The 21,237-nt window shown below is 46.0% G+C and overlaps 1 protein-coding gene across 1 annotated transcript in view; it reads left to right on the top strand.

Moving 5' to 3' along the window:
• The first annotated feature begins 19,596 nt into the window (after nt 1–19,596).
• The window catches only part of LOC138504828 (maestro heat-like repeat-containing protein family member 1), a 165,711-nt gene continuing 164,070 nt past the window's right edge, over nt 19,597–21,237 (top strand). Inside the window, exon 1 of the mRNA XM_069625276.1 lies at nt 19,597–19,863. The gene's annotated coding sequence lies outside the window, so the exon portion shown is untranslated. The remainder of the gene's footprint in view (nt 19,864–21,237) is intronic.

Raw genomic sequence — 21,237 nt, 5'->3', positions numbered from 1 at the left:
CATCTGGCACAGATGCAGCAGCTGACGCCACCATGCCCATGCTGCCTGCTGCCACACAAGTGCCACGCCCACCCACCATGGCCACAGATCCCATCCTTGAGGCCATCTGCACTGCGGACGAGGCTCCATGCAGTGATAACAGTGCCACAGCCATGCAGGCTGAAATAGGGCCACAGGGGGAGGGGGACAACTTGGATGACCTATCTTCCCTCCAGGACCTACAGTTCAGCCGCCCTTCCATGCATAGTCCCATGAGGTCACCGACCCCCTCCATGGCAGAGCTCAATGCCCGCATGCAGCGGATGAAGGATCAGCAGGCCACCCTTACGCAGCTTGTTGAAAGGCAGCAGGAGGAGGCCAGCCTGCAGAGGGAGAGCTATTCCACATCTGTGCGTCGGCTCTCCAGGGCCATTGGATGTTTTGCCACCACCATCGTGACCCTAGCACGCCATGTCCGGGAAGGCAACAGTGTCACATCCTCCATGGCAGAGTCCATGTTGCTTGCCCAGCAGGCGTATCTAGGACGTGTGCCAACAGTGACTCCAACAGTGCCGTCCACCAGCACCACCTCTTCTAGCTCCACCACTGCCAGCCCACAGAGGCGCTCAAGTCTGACAGGGCCCTCTGGCAAGGACACTCATGCGCACAAGCGCACACGCAAATAACGCCATGTGTGTTTGGCTGTGCAGGAGACATTCAGGGATACAATGGGTGTATGGGAGTGGGTATGTTTGGGTGGTGGGGGAGGTCCATGATGGGTGTAGTGTTTAGGGGCCTGATTGGGGGTGGGTACGTTTGGGTGGTGGGGGAGGTCCATGATGGGTGCAGCGTTTAGGGGCCTGGTTGGGGGTGGGTACGTTTGGGTGGTGGGGGAGGTCCATGATGGGTGTAGTGTATAGGGGCTTGGTTGGGGGTGGGTACGTTTTGGTGGTGGGTGGCCACAGGTGTACAGCTATCCCATCAATACGCCTTCAATCCTGCTTTGTTTTGAATTAATCACCCTTGAAAACATTTTCACGAGTGGACATCCGTTATTTCATTTGCAATCAATCCATTTATTTACCTGCATCTTCATTTACATGCAATGCTGTTCATGTGCTGTCTCTCAAAAGTAAATGCAAATGAGTATATCCTGTGCATGTTGTCCATCGTGTGCCCCCCCGTGAGGGGGTGCAGCCATCCCATCCCCATCCCCATCTTCATCATCAACTCCATCATCATCCTCTGTGCTGGGGGTAGCGATATGTTCCTGCGCATGCACAGATTGTGCAGCATGGCACACACGAACACTATTTTGCCCGTCCTCACTGGGTTGTACAGCAGTGATCCCCCAGATCTGCTCAAGCAGCACAACCTGGCCTTCAGTAGGCCAAATGTCCTCTCGAACATGCCACGTGTCCGGACGTGTGCCCTGTTGTACGCCTCCTCATGCTTGTTCCTTGGCCTCCGTACGGGCGTTATCAGCCACAGCATGAGTGCATATCCTGCATCACCTACACGGGATGTAAATGGAGGGGACATGTCATTGTTAGTGGTATACATGTCTTCATCAGATGCAGTGCATGCATGTGTCATTAGTCAATCATCATAATGGGCCAGGCGGTGGTCTGACCACTGGGCGATGAACAATCTTGGTTCATTGATGTCGACATTGGCTCTTGGACATTACCAACAACTTGCAGTGCATATGGGGTTGCCCTTGCGCCCAGTAGTGGGTGGCGAGTATGCCATTGCGCTGTGATGTACACACATGAAGGAGTCACTCAATGGACTGTGATGGAGTGTTACATGCAGTATGTGTCCTGTGTACACATCATGTGCATTGGCGGGCAGTGGTGCATAGTGTGGGTGGCTTAATCAAGTGCCTCAAGTTGTATGACTTGTAATAGTCTTGGTTCTGCATCCCCTTTGGCAAGGTGTGTATTGTCAGACTGTGGCCACCTGTCATGTCTAGCTTTGTGACTTGTGGGTCGAGGTTACTGTCCATTACATGGGACAGGGGTTGATGCATTTGCAGTTATGGCAGGCCTCTCACACACCTCATTGCCCTGGGCACCCCCCCTTTCACATGGCCTGTGCATTGGCAGTTGTACTCACCCAATAGCCATGTGCTCTGTCCAGCATAGCGTTCCATGTTGAATTCCGCAGGACCATTGAGTCATGTGTTGACCCAGGGAAACGTGCGCAGCAATGTGTTATCACTTGGCCAGCGTCACATACCATCTGTACATTCAGTGAGTGGTACAGTTTCGTATTGAGGTACACCATCTCCATTGCATATGGTACTGTGAGCTCTATGTGGGTGCAGTCTACTGCACCAATGCAATTTGGCATGGCGGCGATGGCATGGAAGGCCAACTTGGTGGAAATGACCTGGGCAAGTGTACGGGGTAGGGCGCTGTGTTCCGACACATGGCGCAGCAAGGCATCCAGTACCTGGCCCAGTATTCTTGAAAAGCATGGTTGTGAGAGCCCATGCAGCTCACCAACTGTGTGCTGATACATTCCAGTGCCAAGAAAATGCAGTAACGACACAACCTTCAGGAGGGGGGATTGCGGTCGGAATGCCAATGCGGCTGCTGATGTCGTCCTCAATCATGGTGGTAGTGTACATCATTGTTGGACGGTCCAGCCAGTATAATGTGTGGATCTGTCCTGGAGTGAGGTTCCACGGTGAGGCCCTGATGCAGGGTATTGCAGGCTGCCTGCGGGGTTGTGCCACCCGCACAATTGGGTTAGGCATGGGTGCAGGGTTTGCCAATTGCCGTCCGCGCCTCCTCAGCCTCCGCCTCCGCCTCCTCCTCCTCCGCACCATTACTGCCACCTTGCGCAGTGCTGCCTGTAGGTTAAATAGCCCCAGTCCCAATGCTGCTACTGCAGCTGCCTGCATTGTTGTGTTCGGAGCTGGCCTGGGTGTGGGTGTGGCCCTTTTGTAGGCTCCCAGTGGCCTGCTGTGTCCAGCTGGGCTCATTTGGCGCACCTGTGGACTGATTCAACTCACCATGCACTGTTTAACGTCATGTCTGCAGTGGCGTGTATACGGATTTACCGCCATTTTTATGGCAGTGTTTCCGTGTCCATGCTAGTTGTAATGTGCCCGGTGTTACGTATTGCCGGTAACCGGGGGGTTTCTGTGCCGACGCAGTTTGCGGATGGGTAGAGTCCGCAGTGGCGGTTTCTGGTGGTGGTATTTACGGTTGCGATGGTTGGAATTCGCCGATCCAGTAAATGGTGCCGGTATGGTTATACCGGCAACGTTAAGTCCGGACTGGCAGACTCGTAATGAGGCCCATAGTATTGATAAAAGAATCATCCCCTGCAGAAGTGGATAAGCAGGGGCTGTTTAAGGAGAAAGGGGGTGTTCAGAGAAAATGGAGGGGGAATGCGAATGTGAACCAAGAGTGAGTGACACGAGCTCCAATATTGTCCGCACTTCCATTTCTTTGTCACAGGTAGATGTCTCCAATGAATCTGTCACCTAAACGTTGTCCATTGACGACGGGCTCTGACACCCCCGCGCGGCCAGCAAAGCTAGGTGAAATTACAGCAAGGTCCCCTTCGATCGCACATTTTTTCCAAAAGAAATCAGTAATTTTAGGTCCAATTAGAATCGCTGGAGCCCGGGCAACACAGTGAATTGGAAGGGAATAAGAGGCGGCCATAGAGTCAACGGCAATTTTCCTGTTAAAGTAAACAAACTTACAATATCAGTTATGGCAACTACACTCAAAGAGCTATTCTGGACAAACATTTTGCTGCAATGGTCATACATGTACACCGCAGTGCGGCATCGGCAAACAGGGCACAAGAGAACATCGCAAGCATATCACCTACTTGACATCTTCCAAGGGTTGAAAGCCTTTATTTGAAGAAAAAAACAGACCCCAATTTTAGAAGCCACATGCACCTTTTGTAGATTTGAAATCTGTAGTACAATAGCAAGGGGAGAGAACACAATCATGATTGTAGTTTTTTAAAATATACCATATTCGTTTTTGTAAAGGAAATCAGCATTATTCAAATATAAAATAAAGTAAGGCTGAAAATTACATTTCGCTGAATTATATAACATACATTGTTTGATCATGGAGCAATGAAAAGCTGACCTGATTCTGTCAAAATTGGGTCCAGTGACTGGCCATCTGCTCATATTTTAACATATGAATTAACCAACTTGGCCCATCTTATCAGGTGAATAAATGACACTGATCATTTAATTTGTGATAATGTTATTCGTTGTAAAAACAGCTGTAAAACCATCCTACAAGCTTTATTTTAAGCTTTGAATGCTAGTGAATCCTTGGAATAGCTCAGTAAGTTAAGAACCTGCAGCACATATCTAGTTGCAGTGTTTCACATAAATCCCTGTAGCAGCAGGCACATTAACCCATCAAGTGAACCTTCCAAAATAAAGTCACATGGCTAAAAGGTGAGAGCGATTCTAGGACCATCTTATAACGTGCACAGCAATAACAGAATGGTCTTTGGAATTTTTAGAGGCGTAGCTGGTTATAATGACTTGTGACTGATTTCTTTCCCATTCCTCCTAGCCTTTTGCAGAAACTGGTCTGTTATTAATTAGGCCATGAACACTGGTAAGATAGCTCAGCAAGTTGAACACTCGCTGCTGAGATCTGTGTTTGATCTGTAGGTCACAGGTTTGAATACCTGCAAGGCGAACTCAGCCTTTCATGCTTCAGAGGTTGATAACTTAATCCCAACTTCAGTTGGCTGATATTGTAAGTAAATATGTTCTAAGTAAAGCGCTTTGGTGAAAGTGTGATATAAATAACCTGTTTCCTACATGGCAATGAAAAACTGTGAATAATAATGGTGTAACTCTCACTTGAAGTTCATTAGCTTTATAGATCTGCAGAGAGGGGTCTGCATTCGAAGGAAGCCTAAAGCATTGAGAAGTGGTCCCATAATGAGTCTAACACCTCTAATCAAGCACTGGCTGTTCATTCAGTAACGGTTTGCATGCTGGGACTTGTTTACCTTTTCTTAAATGTTTGTACCACAAATCAAATGCAAATTGGCATTAACTTAAAAGCAAACACTGACCACTTGTCAGCTGCTTTAACTCCCCTGCCTCCTTATTCTATAAGGTGGTTATGAAGCAGAGATGTAAATTAATAAACAGTGCTTGCTTTTTGAATAATTGAAAACAAGCATCCAGCATATTGATTTGATTTGATGTGTTTATTCATATAGCGCACCTAACCCTCAGTTATATGGGCGCGTTTCATAAAAGTTACACAATGAGAAGTATACAGAGACAATGATATACATTATGAGTTATATACATGCAAGAAGCAGTATAGAAGTTGGAAACAACATAAATATTGATAGCAATATAGGAATTAGATACAAAATATTTACAAGTACATCAGTTAATTAGTCACAATGCAGATTAGCAGATTAACATACATTTATGGAGTCTCCTGGTGAGAAGCCAATTTTTGTTTACAATTTTGGCTACATGGCACAGTTTAGGACTATCTTGCCCACCTTCACAAGGCTGTGCATAAGTGCCCCGTCCGATCTGCTCAGGCAGCAGAACTCTGCCTTTAAAAGGCCAAATGTCTGCTCAATCGTACAGCGAGACCTGATGTGAGAACGGTTGTATCCCTGCTCGTGCTAGCTCTGTTGTTGCCTCACGGGGGTCATCAGCCATGGCATCAAGGGGCATCCAGCATCACCTGCATGGGAGGGACATAAAGGGGCAAAAGTCATTGTGGGGCCTGTATCAAGTAGGTACAGTCTGTATTTTGTTCAATAACCAATTGTACATGCAAATTGCTGAAGACGTAGCATATGTCATAGTTGAGCATGTTTACATGCGCATTGTCATTTGGAATGGATGTACTTGCATTGTATGGACATTATTGCGTGGAATCAGGGTGATCTTACGGATTCTGCAGTCATCAATATCCATGTAATGACACGTGCACATTGAAAATGTGGCTTGTCCGGGTGTAAGTGTGCCGGTGCCATTACCAGGTTTCATGTTTCTGGGCCTGCAAAATAGTAATCTGCCTTACACAGCCAGTGTGCCTGACACGGCAGACCCTGCTGGGGGCCGCATACCTGGTAGGCAGAGCTGACACAGGTAATGACGTTTTTGTACGTTAAAAGAAGAATTCATATTTATTTGGGATTCAGTACATGCCTGAAGGCGTACTTGCATTTTGATGTACTGGATGTGCTGCATGGGAGTGGTTGCACAGCATCAATGAATCTGGGTTGATGATGGATGTGTATGTATACAAAGAGGGGGCTACCATACGAGTAATTGAATGAATGGGAAATGCGATGACAGCCTGATGATTACCAACCAGCCAATACGCGTTGTCAATATGCGTGGTGGATGTGTGGTTTGCAGTCGCTTTTCCCATGGCCCATTCACACACACTTTGACCTCTGACCCTTTCACTACAACACACACAAATTCGATTGGTGTGTGTTCTTATTTAGTTCAAATTTTCAAGTCCTATGATGGGCATATCACTCATCCATTGACATGTCAGGCTATTTTATTGACCTTCTGGTCACACGTGTATGTGTATGTGCACTTGAAACAGGCAGGGGACCTGGCTACTTGGTGTGTGGTTCGCTAGTGGTTTGGAGGTGGGGTGTTGTGATACATGAGAATGATTAGTCTGTGCTGCAGGTGGTGTGGGTTGTGCTGAGTGTGTTTTGGCAGGGATTTGGGACATTGGTGTGATGCATTCTGGTACCTGTAGTGCATTAGATGTTTCAGTACAGCTTTGATGTTGTTATGCATGCACTTGCTCTGTCTGGCCATTTGACACATGCCAGTCAAGGCCTTCTACTCAGGCATGCTATTTGTGTATCGGATGTTGCATTGCGAACATGCACTGCACATAGTTGTGGACCCCCCCATTCAACAGCGCTCATGCTTTGGTAATTACACTCACCCAACAGCCAAGTACGCTATGGTGTATTATGCCGCCCCCAATTCAACAGTGCACATGCTTTGGTAATTCCACTCACCCAACAGCCAGGTACGCCCACCGCTGTGACATGCCATGTACACTGGCAGCATGGAGTGCCTCAGCACCATGGAATCGTGGGTTGAACTCGGGAATCTGGAACAGCAATGGGTTTTGAGGTGGCGTGCATTACGTACCATCTGCACATTGAGTGAGTGGTATAGTTTTCGGTTCCTGCACACTGCCTCAAAGGCATGCCTAGCCACCAGCTCCACATGTGTGCAGTCCAATGCACCTATCACATTGGGCATGCCTACAAGGCCATATTTTCATGGCATTGACCGGGTCAGGTGTTCTGGGTAGGGCTATGTGATCTGACACGTGCCGCATGAGTGCATCAATAACCTGAAAGAGGACCCGCGAATAACAGAGTTGCGATAGCCCATGCAGTTCCCCCACAGTGTGTTGGCAGGTGCCTGTGGCAAGGACGTGTGGTACAGACACTACCTTGAGCACGGGCGGGATGGCTGTATGGATCTCTATAAGGTTGATGAGGTCATCATGGATCAGGTCCACTACTGATGTGATGGTGTCCATGTCTAGCCGGTACAGGGTGTGGATTTGTGTTTGGCTCAGGTTGAAGGGTGTTGCCTTTATGCATGGTATGGGTGGCTGCCTGCAGGCTGCAACCTGCTGGACATTGATGTTTTGCATGGCAATGTTGGCCCTCCTTCTCCTCCAGCGCCACCGCCGCATCCTCTGCCTCCCTGCCTCCCAGCCTCTTGAAGTTGTATCCCTGCATGCAGGGCCTCCAGCTCCATTACTGCTACTGCTGTTGCAAGCATGGTAGTGTTGGAAGGAGTGTGGGGTGTGGGATTGGTCCTTGTGTGCTTTTGCAGTGCTCATGGTGGACACCTTTGGCCTGTTTCTGCACACCTGACTCTAGTTAACGCCTGGTCCGCGATGCTGGTGTTTCCGGCACGTTAATTCACAGTGCTACCGGCACGTTCATGCCAGTGTTTCCGTGTACGTGGTGCTCGGAATATGCACATACTAACGCCATGCTGGTGTCTCAGGCACGGCCGATGCAATTTGCTGCAGATTCCGTTCACTGTGTTGTCGGATATGGTAGGTGACTTGCAGTGACGTTGTTAGCGGCATCGCAACTCAGAGTATGCCGGTCTGGATAAAGGTGCTGGTACGGAGCGAGCGGCACCATCATTTCCGGACCAGCATATTGTAATGATGCCCTATGTGTCCCCATTGTTGCTAATGGTATAACCATTTTGTCTTAGAGAGTGCCTGCAGGGTTGCAATGTTGTAAAACAACACATGTATCAGTTCTTGTCTGCTTCGCTGGGAACTAAAGTCCTTAGCATGATCTCTCCATCCATTTGCCAGATTTTTATTTTGTGCTATTTATGCCAATTTCAATAACCCTTCTTCAGGGCCTTGGCTCTGGCCCCTTTCCCTGTATCATGACCATTTTTCCTTATTCCCCGGAGCTGCCATCTTAGCTCTTTTTTTCTTGTCATGCACTTGTTTATCATAACCAGGTGCATGAACCCCACAACTCAAAGGCCTACTTTCGAGGCTCTGCCTTCCACTTCCCCAGCACCGGAGACTGTCGAGGAGGATACATCCCTGCAGACCTGCCTGTGCTGAAGCCGGATGTCTGCACACAACGCCTGCGCCACTCCTCCTTACCCCATCCCAACACGAGGTAGGAGGATTAAGAGAGAAGGATGCAGTAAGGAAAATATGCTGTTCGATTTTTAATTTGGAAAGTTTATTGGGAAAGTGAAACCTTTTACTTTATATTCGCTTGCATTGTTGCTGTATACTCAAGCTGTGTGCACAGTTGCTGCTGTGAGTTCCACGCTAAAAGCTTCTCATTGCCGAATTTGCAGCAATTTTAAAGATTGACGCTGCTTTTACTTTCTGGCTCGAGGTTTCTTCCTGGAACCCATTTCTGCTCTCCCATTGGTCAGTGGCCATACTAAATTGGCCTCTTGTGGGCCGGCAGGCTTTAGCCGACCCACAACTCAAAGGCCCACATTCAAAGCCCTGCCTTCCACTTCCCCAGCACCAGAGCGCATCGAGGAGGATACACCCCTGCAGACCTGCCTGTGCTGAAGCTGGATGCCTGCACACAATGCCTGCACCTCTCCTCCTTACCCCATCCCAACACCAGGTAGGAGGATTGAGAGAGAAGGATGCAGAAGGGAAAATATGCTGTTCGATTTTTAATTTGGAAAGTTTGTTCGGGAAATGAAACCTTTTACTTTATATTCGCTTTCATTGTTGCTGTACACCCGGGCTGTGTGCACAGTTGCAGCTGTGAGTTCCATGCTAAAAGCTTCTCATTGCTGAATTTGCTGCAATTTTAGAGATGGCTGCCACTTTTACCTTCTGGCTAGAGGCTTCTTCCTGCAACCCCTTCTGCTCTCCATTTGGCCAGTGGCCATACTAAGTTGGCCTATTGTGGGCCGGCAGGCTTTAGCCGGCCCACAACTCAAAGGCCCACTTTCTAAGGCCCTGTCTGTTCCCTGCTTACTGCCTGGTCGGGTCTAGGGCACATTCCCTCACACACTAGCTGCAATCCTGCAAAAAGCTTACTACTTGCTCCTGCACCCATCACCAATGGAACAGACCACTTCCCTTGGTAAGGTAGCTCCTCTTACTCACTACTCTCTCCCCTCCTCATTGTACTGGATCTCTTACCTACCTGTAACCACCAAATGTGACACCCTTTCTACCCCACCTGTAATTACATCTCCTGATCCATCCTTATTCTATCAGGTCAGGCTCCCCATCAGTGTCCCTACACCTTGATCAACAGTGCTTACCTATAACCACATGTTCTGATGCAGCTGCCTTACAATAGAAGACTTGGCTTTCAAATGTGTGTACCTACTCTGTACTCTTCCATATGTAACTGCATGCTTTGATGTAGCTGCCTTGCAACATGAGGCTAGGCATTCCAAATCGTGTACCTGGACTCTTCCATATGTAACTCCATACTTTGATGTAGCTGCCTTCCAACATGAGGTTAGGCTTCCCAATTTGTATACCAGGACAGTACTGCACTTTGTGTTTTCTGGAACCACTTTCTTAAGCCTAAAGCGCCTAGATGCCTCCGGGTTCAGTGCGCTATGTAAATATAAAACTAAATAAATTAAACCTACCACTCCACCCATATACTTGATTACTTCTTTCATAGAAGAATCCAGCAACGCTGGGTGGGGTGAAGAAAACACAACACTCCTCCTTCCCTAAAACAATCTGTACCAATTGTTTATTAAACTGCTCCCTAATCATGGGGATCCATCAGATATGATTATCAGCTTTATTTAACAACAACCCCCTGCTACAAAATCCTGTCCCTATGCTGTTGCTTGACTAGGAATGTTCCCTTAATGATCAAATGGTCACTGAGGTCTATCTGGAAGATATCACATCTCTGACAGTCATCCTGCAAAGCCCGGGAGACAAACAAGAGCTCAATCATGGATGTAGAGCTGCCCCTTTTCCATGTGATGTTATGTTATTGGGCATTTGTATAGTGCATTTTACCATTGGTATGATTCCAAAGCGCTGTGGGTTGAACACCCACGGGGGCCGTACTCCAGGTCAGTGGAGAGAACTGTAGAAAATTGTGCTTGGGTGCATTCGATATGTGTGCAGCCAAGTGGATTAAGTGGTGTGTAGCTGCATTCTAGTGCTAGGCGTGGTGCAATGATTATGTGAGATCAGTAGATTGTGTGCAGCAAGGCCAATTGGACATGGGTAACTGCATTCTGGTGGCGGTGACGTATGTGAATGGGATTTTGCATTCAGCTAGGCCGATTTCTCGTGGGGTATAGCTGCATTCTAAAGACTGTTGGGTGATCATGGACGTGTAAAAGTATGTGTGCAGCTAGGCCGAATTAATCGAGGGGTATAGCTGCATTCTATTGTTTGTTGGTGCAGACGAGAGAGTTAGCATATTAGGGTGTTTCAGTGTATGTGTGAATTCGAGGGGGCCCCTGTTCCTGATGCAATTCCAGTGCCTATTGTGGGGATGGTATCTCCCTTTGGGGTTTTGGCTTTATTAGGCTAAGGTACTTCTTGTGTCCCTTTGAGTCTGCAATTGTTTATTGGCGTTGTCTGTTGGATGATGACAACCAGATCAGGCCCAAATCATATTGTTTCAATATAGGTGCTAGAGAGGCCCTGGGTCGGTAGTTTTGCTAAATACATTCCCAGATAGGTAGGATTAGGAAAGATATAAGTGCTAGTGGGTCCTCGGTATATATTTCTCCTCAAACATTTACAGATGCATAAGAAAAGCAAGATAGTCATCTCCTGGACTGATAGAGTGGTGCATATCTGGAGGGAGCAGTGATCAGCCTGTGTCATGGCTTTGGTACATAACTGCTATTAGTGCTTGGGTTACGAGTCTAGCACAATCAATCCAGATAATTGGATACAGATATCTCACAGCCTCAGAGCATGGTGTATACCCGGTGGAGGAAGGTAATGATTCACCTCTGTCATGGCATAGGTACATTAGTGCTACTAAGATTCACGTTTCGAGTCGAGGGCATTGACTCCAGATAGTTGGGGGTATATTTCTCCTGGCCTGAGAGCCTAGTGAAGGGCCTGTATTGATGGGGTTACAAAGCCATTTCTTGGATGTGGTGGTAAATCGAGTGGTCAGGGCGGTACCTTATGTGAGTGGCAAGTGATGTCATAGGGCCTCATTACAAATCGCCCGGTATGGAAACAACGGTGGCGGTCTGACCTGGCGAGTTTAACACCACCCGCCTGCAGGCGGACGAGGAAACACCGGCAGCATTACGAGATGCTGCCAGTGTTTCCATGATCCCCATTCCCATTGAGTCCCATAGGACTCAATGGGAATGGGGATTAACACCATTCCGCCTCCGTGATTCCCGGGAAACCCGGGTTGTAATGCCCCGGTAATTCCGGGAATCACGGAGGCGGAATGGTAATACGAGTCCGGCGGTAACCAGGCGGTTTTACCGCCTCGGTTACCGCCGGACTCGTAATGAGGCCCATAGTCACTATTACTAACCGGTGCCAGATTTACACAATACAGATCCCACATTTCCATCAGATCCACCCATCTTCGCCCATTACCATTCAATGACTTTCATCTACCCTTGGTGGTACTATAAAAAAAGTTGCAGAAAAGGATGGCATTCACAATTGAAATCTCGGACAATAGCCACCTCCACAGAATTGTTACCACTAACCCAGTCTTCTAGTAAGGTGGCTATATGCTCGACTAGATCAATTTTGTACAGAGCAAACAGATTCCAGTAAACTTTAAGATCAGGAGGTCCCCCTTCAGAAAAATAGTTCTGCATTTTTTATAGGGTCATCGCAAGTGCACCAGGATGTGACCTGTCCCATAGTCGGCAAACTGCTCTTATCCCATTTATAATAGCTGTTATCAGCCCTCCGGAGGGCGTCCCCAATTTACTTTGAGTATTCGGCTGAATAAAAAGGGTGTACCCATCAAATATGGGAGCTTCTTTTAGTCATGCTTCTTGTAGGTTGATAATGTCAGATTGGAGTACTATGGATTCCTCCTGACCTAGCCCAAACAAGTGCTTGAAACCTCCAGTATTCCATGAGACTAGATGAATACTCAAGTCCTATGCTCCAAATCTAGTAACGGATGTTGTTTTGTCTGTCCCAAAGAAGGCTGGTACCCACAACCAATCTCTCTCCTCCATAGGCCTACTACCCATTTGCTCTTTATTACAGCTCAAATCACATCAAGCTCTCCTCCCCGTTGTCTCCCTTCCACCCCCTTTGCCCGAAACCACCAAAGATGGCAAATGGCCCACATGGTACAAGTAATAACCCATAGTGAGTAATGCCTCTCTTTCCTTCAAACATGAGAGGGAAGGGGAGCATGCAGGCACCGCTGATGCCACCGGCCCACCATTGCTTGATTACCTTAAAGGAGCAGGAACATTTTCATGGCAATGTGATAAGCCTTCCATCCACGGCATGATGTGGGTAGCCAGGTGATCCTCCACATGCCCACCCTGGGACCACATCATCTGGCTTGTTGTGCCTTGTCGTGTCACCCATGATCCCCCTTCATGGTCAGGTAGCAGATTTCATCAAAAGTTTCACCTACTCATTTATGCAAATTAAAAGATGCTTTTTTACCTTTTTGTTTCTTTTCAAATCATGGTACCACAGACGCAAACATATCCATGGTGCATAGACAGATAAGTGACAGCGTTGGTAATAGTTATGTGAAATCTGTCTGCTGTGAATTGTGTTTGAAGTCATTCTGGAAGGACCCTGTAAGACATTCTAAATATGCTTCCCAGTCTCGATTTTAAGGCCGTCATGAGGAATGCTACCAATTGCAATGCCTCAAAAAGCTGTAGGCGATTCAAGGGATTTTGGACTGTAAAGTGTTGGGTTGCAAGGTCATTCTGTTTTAGGAATAATGTTTTATACACAGTATTTTTAAGCTGGACTCTGAGACTTAGTAATTATTAAAGCCGTTGTAACCCTCAGCGGTACCAGGTTTTAATTACTGCGCAAGAAGATGTTTGAGACAGACATCTTCTGTGTCTGTCTCAAACACGGGTTCTTGGGCTCTTTTCTCAACTACAAAATTTAGAAAGATATATGATATGATATGATGTGGCATTTATAACGCACCTGCACACAAGTTTTTCTAGGTGCGACAAGACAAGGAGGGGGAAACAAAGGGAAGACAAAATAACGATCTCACTATGCCTTGTGTCATTCAGATCGCGCAAGTGCGAGGAAGAGGGAAGGGGAGAAGTGCCAGGGGGGAGAGGAAGGGGGAAGTGCAGTTAACTCACAAGTGCAGCCAGCGGGTGGCTCATAAGTATAGAGAGAAGGGACTTTAGGGTTGCAGATACAGACCCTTAAGTGCTGGAGAGCCTGGAGGCAGTGCAAGGGCAACTGGACATGCAGGAGCCTGGGCCCGAGTACAGAGAGTGACCAGGTGAACAGTGTGCAGAGCAGTCAGGTGCATCAGCTGGGGACAGGAAGAGAGAAAGCGGAAGTGAAAAGGAAAGTCTTGAGTTGCTTCCAGAACCGCAGGTGGGTCTCCTCAAGTTTGAGGGAGGCTGTTGCAGAGGAAGCCTCCAGCCGAGGGGATAGATCTGCCCCAAACTCTCTGCTTGGAGAAGAGTCTGACCCTCAGAGAGTTGGAGGTGGATGAGTGGAGAGCTTGAAAAGGAAGATGTTTTGGAAGAGAAAGTTGGAAGTAGAGCGGTCCCAGGCCCCAGAAAGCCTTGTGGACGATGCAGAGGGTCTTGAACGTGATCCTTGCAGCCACTGTGATCCAGTGAAGAGATTTCAGAGCTGGAGAGATACGATCCCAGAGCTTGAGGCCAATGACAAGTCTCGCAGTCCTGTCCTGGATCAGTTGTAAAGGTTGAAGAGTAGAGACAGGAAGATTTAGAAAGAGGATGTTGCAATAGTCCAGCCGAGAGAGGACCAGAGCTCTGGAGACAGTGAGTTTCGGGGGAAAGTGAGAAGAGGAAGAATACCTCTGAGGAGGTGCAGCTGATAGTTTGACTTCTTAGAGATGTCAGAGATGTGAGGAGAATAGGAGAGGGTGGGGTCGAAGATGGCACCAAGGTTCTTAGCCTCACAGGAAGGAGCAGGAAGAGGGCCCAGAGTGGGCTGCCAGAGAGAGAGAGGAAAGGAGTGAGCAGTTGTCCCAGTGAAGAGGATCTCAGTCTTACTGGCATAAAGGCAGAGATCATTGGTGACATACCATTCCTGAATTGCGGCCAGACAGTCTGGTATGAGAGAAGAAGCAGAGGTGGCTGGGGGGAGCCTGAAAGAGAGCTGAGTGTCATCCGCGTAACATTGAAAATTGGAGCAGAAATTAGCGATGCGGTGGGCAAGAGGTGCCGGGTAGTGGTTGAAGAGCCAGGGAGAGAGGTTAGACCCCTGGGGAACACCACAAGTAGAGAGAGAGAGATAGAAGAGAGGAAAGACCCCAGTTGGACCTGAGAGAGTCGTTAGGTGAGAAAGGAGGTCAACCAGGCCAGGGCCTGATCAGTAATACCAAGGTTGTCGCAGAGGCGATTGAGCAGGATGGCATGGTTGACTGTGTCAAAAGCAGAGGATAGATCGAGGAGAATTAGGAGAGAAGGCAGATTAGAGTCAAAATAGGAGAACAAGTCTTCACGGGTGTTCAGGAGAGCAGTTTTCGTGCTTCTGGCAGCTCTGAAGCCAAATTGGTGGTCATGGAGGCAACCAACAGATTCAGTATGTAGATTAAGCTGGGAGATGGACAGCTTTTCCAAGAGTCTGCCCAGGAAAGAAGTGATTGAGATTGTGTGATAGTTAGCAGGAGAGAAAGGATCGGCCGAGGGCTTCTTTATAAAGGGGTGCACAAGAGAGTGCTCAAGGGGGAGGGGAAAGTTCCAGTGGCAAAGGAGTGATTGCAGAAATCGGCCAAGGCTGGAGCTAGGGTGTCGATGTGGTCCTTGATGGTTCTGGACAAGCAGGGGAGAACCTGCTTTGACAAGACTTTCATAGATCAGACTTGTCTAGAAATATTGTCAGGGGTGAACAGGTGAAAGGAGGAGAAAGAAAGAGGAGAGACGGCCTCAGATGGGCCAGGAGTGGTAGAGGAGGAGGAAGAGGAGGTAGAGGAAGAGTGGGTGGACAGGATGTCCTGAGTTTTAGTAGTGAAATGAGAGGACAAGGCTGTGCAGGGGGCGGGGAGGGAACAGGAGAGGTAGAGACTGCAGCAGGATTGGTCAGCTCCTTGCAGATTTTGAAAGGTTTGGCTGAGTTGTTAGATGCCGCAGAGGTGCGGTCTTAGATGTGAGCTCTCTTCTTGGAGAGGACAGGGAGTCTGTACAGACTTTGGAGCGGGCGACAGGCCAGTTTGTCAGGGGGTGCACCCAATGCCCTCCACTTCCTCTCTGCCGCACTACACTTGCGTTTAAGGGCGCTGAGGTCGGAATCGTACCAAGAGTGGCACTTGGATTTGGGCTTCAAGAGGCTCGTCAGTAGTAGGTCTGGCATTAATGGCACAATAATTAGGAACCCTGAATTGTGAGCATGCCCCCATAAAGGTATTAGCATGTCAACAGGTACTATTGACCATTTGGCATGTCACTATACTTTCATGGCAAGCTCCCATTCTCCCTTCAAACAAATTACCCTTGATATTGGAATAATTGCTGTTAATATATAAATGGGATAAAGTACCTCCTACCATAAATTATAAGAATATTGCAAGTAGAGGCACAAAGCCAAAGGGGGGGGGGGGCTTTGGACAAAATCTTTGGACGTTCCATTGAAACGTATAAGGACTTTCATCACAGATGGCCTTTCTGAGGGGTTTCCCGGAGCACCTATGTATTCGGCACCCCTGACAGGTATAATCAATGTACAATCTGTTTGGATTCATAATAATATGCAGCTTTTGATGTGTTGTGGAAAAAATGTTTAAGCGGTTTACTAACATGCATCTAAAAAACGTTTTCATTTTATGTTTTAACATAAGCAGCAACATGCAGATTCTGGCTCGGATGTGTTAAACTCTAGAAGTGCATAACATATGCATACCACCATAAAACGTTAATTATCAGAATAGCTGCAAAGGATCACACAAAGGGATTTTAGAAGAAAATAATTGGTAAAGCGTGTAACGGCTTTGATTTAGTGCTACAGAGGCAGCTGGAATTCTGCTGTGTGCTGGGTCAAGCTGCAGGCATTGTGATGTCACACATGAAGAGTAATAACTGATACAGATTAGTAGTGATGTCATTTTCCTATTATCGGACAGTACTGATGTCACAACTAGCCTGTAATAAGAACATTATTTACAGGCTTTTATACTGATATTGCAGGCTGCCATGTATTATAAAGAAGTTATCGATGCATATACTTCTGCCTTATTATGCGAACGCTTATTACTGCCCCTCCTCATTTTGTTGCTAAAATCTGAAGAAGCGAACGCACCTTTACACTACACTATATCCGCCACAACCAAAAAGACCAACTTTCATTTAGCGACCATGGCATGTAGCTGCTAAATATAAAAGGACACTTTGCCATGAAGTATTAGGAATTGTTCCTCTTTCCCAGTTGGATTTTTAATTTTCCTTTTGTCTCACAGACTTTTATTATATTGATTTGTTGTATATGTATGTTATGAATTTCTGTATATATCGTTTGACGGATTTCTTTTCTCCAAATGAACGTATTTATGATGATGAAAATGGTTTTAGAAGGTGCTAGAAGCTCAATAGAGCTGGACTTTGTTTAATGGTGTGTTTCAGAATGCATCCTGTTTAGTCCCTAATGCCCTAGGGTGAACTTGGAGATATTGTTCAGCTGACATACGTGCTTTTACGCCAGATAGGACATTATATTGTTCCATTTACATGTAGGTTTCGCGGTGGTCGGTCAAAAGGCCGAAAAACAATCTCGAATAACAAAAATCTCGAAAAAAAAGGCAGAAAAAAAAATATTGAATTTTTTTTTTTTATATATGTATTTTTTGGGTCAGGTAAGTAAAAAAAAGGGTTAAAATAAAAAAAAATAGAAAAAAGGGGGGTTGGGGGGGAACCCCCCCATTTCGAAAAAAAACGTAAAAAAAAATTCGATATTTTTTTTTGTCGGCCTTTTTTTTCGAGATTTTTTTTTTCGAGATTTACATGTTCGGTATTATGACTATAAACCAGGTTCCGCAATTAATGGTCGTACGAATAAGTGCAACAAGCTACACCTACCTATGACAAATGCAAGAAGATGTTCCCATGAAAATTAATACAACCTGTGTTGCAGTTACTCTATCGGGCAAAAACATATCAGAGTGGAAAAGTTGGTGCGCGCCTCGTTACTACAGTATTTGCATCTGGAATAGCCTGTCAGTAGAGTGCCATTTGGTGAGAAGAAAAGGATTGATATCAGACCCAACCACCAACTCTGCACACCAACTGCCCAGTGCACTACCCAAAGGCAAGAATAGAAGAAGCTGATTCCTTCCTTGGCGCTCATGCTCACCGGTCTCCCTCTCCTGGTGGGTTGATAAATAACACACAGAATTCTCTCTAAGGGGCTCTAGTTCAAATGATGATGAGACTGTAGCAGCAGTGCAACTATTATAAAATAAAAAGTAAAAGAGAGAAAAAAGGCATCATAACCACCATACCCTGCAGGTGTATAAGAGAAACAGAAGAAATGTGCACCCAGTCTGCCCTTCTACAGCAGGCCCACAGTGGGGTTAACCAACGAACAGAGTGCGTCTTCTAAACCAATCGAAAAAAACTCGGATGTTCGATTTAACTTTTTGAAGACACTGTTAGGATTTGTATTCCTTTTGTAGCCTCAGCAGACTACTTCTGATTGTAGCAGGCTCTGCTTTGCCTCCAATTCAGATTTGATTTAGTCCATAATGACTTAGGGTGAACTTGGAGGCATCGTTCAACTATCATATGTGCTTAAACTCGCGATGGGAAATGTTATTGCACTGTTTACATGCAGATTTCCCATATGTTGTTTATACTAGTATGGGAAACATGCTACACCAATCTGTGGTTATGCAAATAGATGTTCCTATGAAAATGGGGTTAATTGGGACATACTGACTGTGTTGCGTTACTACCTGCGATGACATATATCAGAGAGAAAACATTAGTGCACAACAGTTTTCTTTCAAAAATAGAAATCCCCTCTAATGAGATTAAAATAATCTTATGAGCTGTGTTTATTTATTTATTTATTTATTTTAATGTTGCCTCAATTTTATTTAGAGAATGACGTATTCCTTAACATACCATATCATTTACCAGATGCCCTCCTTGTTTTAACAGGTTCTGTCAGCATATGATGCACACTTACATAATGCCCAGGACCACAATCAAAGAAGTCAAGATGCTCTGGCAGCAGTTATGCCCATCTCCAATGTGCTCTACTTGTTGCAGGTTGTTCCAATATTCCAATTTGCTTGTACAGATGCACCTGGGATTACATGTTATTCACAGGTTTTCCATTCCCACACCATCATATAAAGTGCTGTTACATCACGCTGGTAAACAAAGTGAGCAAAAGTCTATACATATTTACCCAACTAATGATAGCCATGGGTAGAGGAATTATAGCATGGAGGTCTTTCACTGGAACATGTGCCTAGCTACTATCAACATGTATGTGGTACTGGAGCTAGTGGTAACTGATGATAATGTTAAAGGACAGACCATCATTAATATTGCCAGCAAAAAAGGACCAACCTTTCTAGACCCAACACCTCTGAGATGAACAGGATAATATATACAGCCCGGCATCAATCTCCCAAATATGGCCAAAATATATTTGACACAATGGGTACAAGAAACAAATAGAATTTGAAATGATTTACTGAAAATAGGAAGCAGAGAACAAGTAAAGGGCGCCATCAAAAACAATATGAGTGGAAGCAAGAGTGATACCTTCTTAAATTAAACCTGACAATGACTGTCCCTTAAGTACTGAAAGGCATGTGGAACTAGCTGCATTTTATAAATCACAGCAGAGGTGCCGGAAGCATTCCATGTGACCTCATCTTCAGAACCCAGCAACATCTGTGACCTCACAGAATCAGAACTCTGCCAAGTGGACATTTGTGTTCAGAGAGTCAAGTCCTGAGAGGTTTCTCTGATTGCTCTGGCCTATTGGACACATTTGTCTTTAGAGTGAATTTTGAGATCTTTTCACTCTTTGGATAGCACTCTACATAGTCCTTCGATCGTTTGGAGTACACAACCCACCTTTTGGTAGAAGGTGAAAGCCTTGTTCTCAGCTTGCCGGTCTACATTGTCTGCAGCCACAGCATATCTCTGGAGCCCACCTGGTCCTGGGAGTTGGAGTCCTCGCCATTTTGAAGGTACTATTTAATGTTTGCTCTCTTACTAGTGGTATGTGCCCCAACCTTTGGGATTGGCTATTTAAAGGGACAGAGGCATGTTGCCTGTTTAGAGTGTAATTAACAAGACCAGAGGATGAATAAAAAAACTCTACCCTTCCCAACCCTACACCATGCTGTTGTATGGTCATGTTTGTTAGATGGTGTGATATTTCCTGGAGGAAGGCTAATAGTAGCCAGACCTTCGGCACAGACATAACTTTTAACACCCCTCTGAGAATCCACACCATTTCTGTTGTTCATACAATGCTTGTTATTCACCATCTTACACACTTGTTTTTTAACTATGTTTAGGTTCCTGTGGTTCCAGGGGTTCTTCTGCCAGATCAAGCATTTTCCAGCAGCTGCCATTTAGGCCTGCTTCAACATGCCTGGCGTGAGTGTTAATTTATTATTGAGAACATGGGAATGCTCTAGAGCAGAAAACAAAGTGTCAGTCTTTTGCTTGCAGTCACTAGTAGAAACCTTCACTTCTGGCTGGTGTTCATTTTGGGCATCACTTAGACATTTGATAGTCAAGAGCCTGGCTGGCGCAGATTCTTTTTCAACATGCTTAATGGTTGGGATTCGGCTTAGCCTAGTCACTTCTCATTATTGTTTGGTACATCCGTAACTGCCCCGGTCTCTTTTTTCTCTGGTATAGTTCAATTTCGGTTTAGATGGAGTCTTTTGCAACATAAATGAGAGATGGAAATGGCAAATGCAAAGCATTGCACCCTTGTGTAAATGCACTATGCATATATCTTCCACATTCCATGGACAATGTCCAGTGTCCTCTCTGGTGTTGCCCTCTATCTTGCTTGGTTTGAAGGCTCGAAAATGGAGAGACATTCTTACAAATTAGGGACGTGTTACTTCTAATATTTCTTAGGGTTCAAACTAAAGCATGTGATGTGCGACATAGGTATGGTTGTTTTGTGATTTTGCAGTCATTGAGCTGCTACACAGGATTTCACATACACTAGTAATGTGATTAGACTCATTAGGTGCACACAATACTCGTAACAGCTATCGTTAGAATTACCAATTCTTTGTACTAAGAAAAAAAATTCTTATCATACATTGTGAATTCTTGATAAGCCTTAATGGCCACTGTGTCTTCCTCTGTGGCATTTGTTTGGGGTCTGCCTAGGCTTGGTTATTTCTCTTTGATGGTTGGAGATTTGCCTGGACTGGTGCTTTTCTCTGGAAACTAAGATCTTGCTGCATTTCATTCTACTCTTTTCCTTTGATTGGTTGATGACCTTACCGGTCCTGGATATTGCGCTTTGATGTTTCATATTGTGGCTATGGTTACACATTTTGCTTGGTTTAGGTGGCTAGGTAAGCCTGTAC

This window comes from Ambystoma mexicanum, chromosome 11, assembly GCF_040938575.1.
Source record: "Ambystoma mexicanum isolate Mex_15411 chromosome 11, UKY_AmexF1_1, whole genome shotgun sequence".
NCBI classification, from domain to species: domain Eukaryota; kingdom Metazoa; phylum Chordata; class Amphibia; order Caudata; family Ambystomatidae; genus Ambystoma; species Ambystoma mexicanum.
This window is presented reverse-complemented; position numbering and strand designations above follow the sequence as displayed.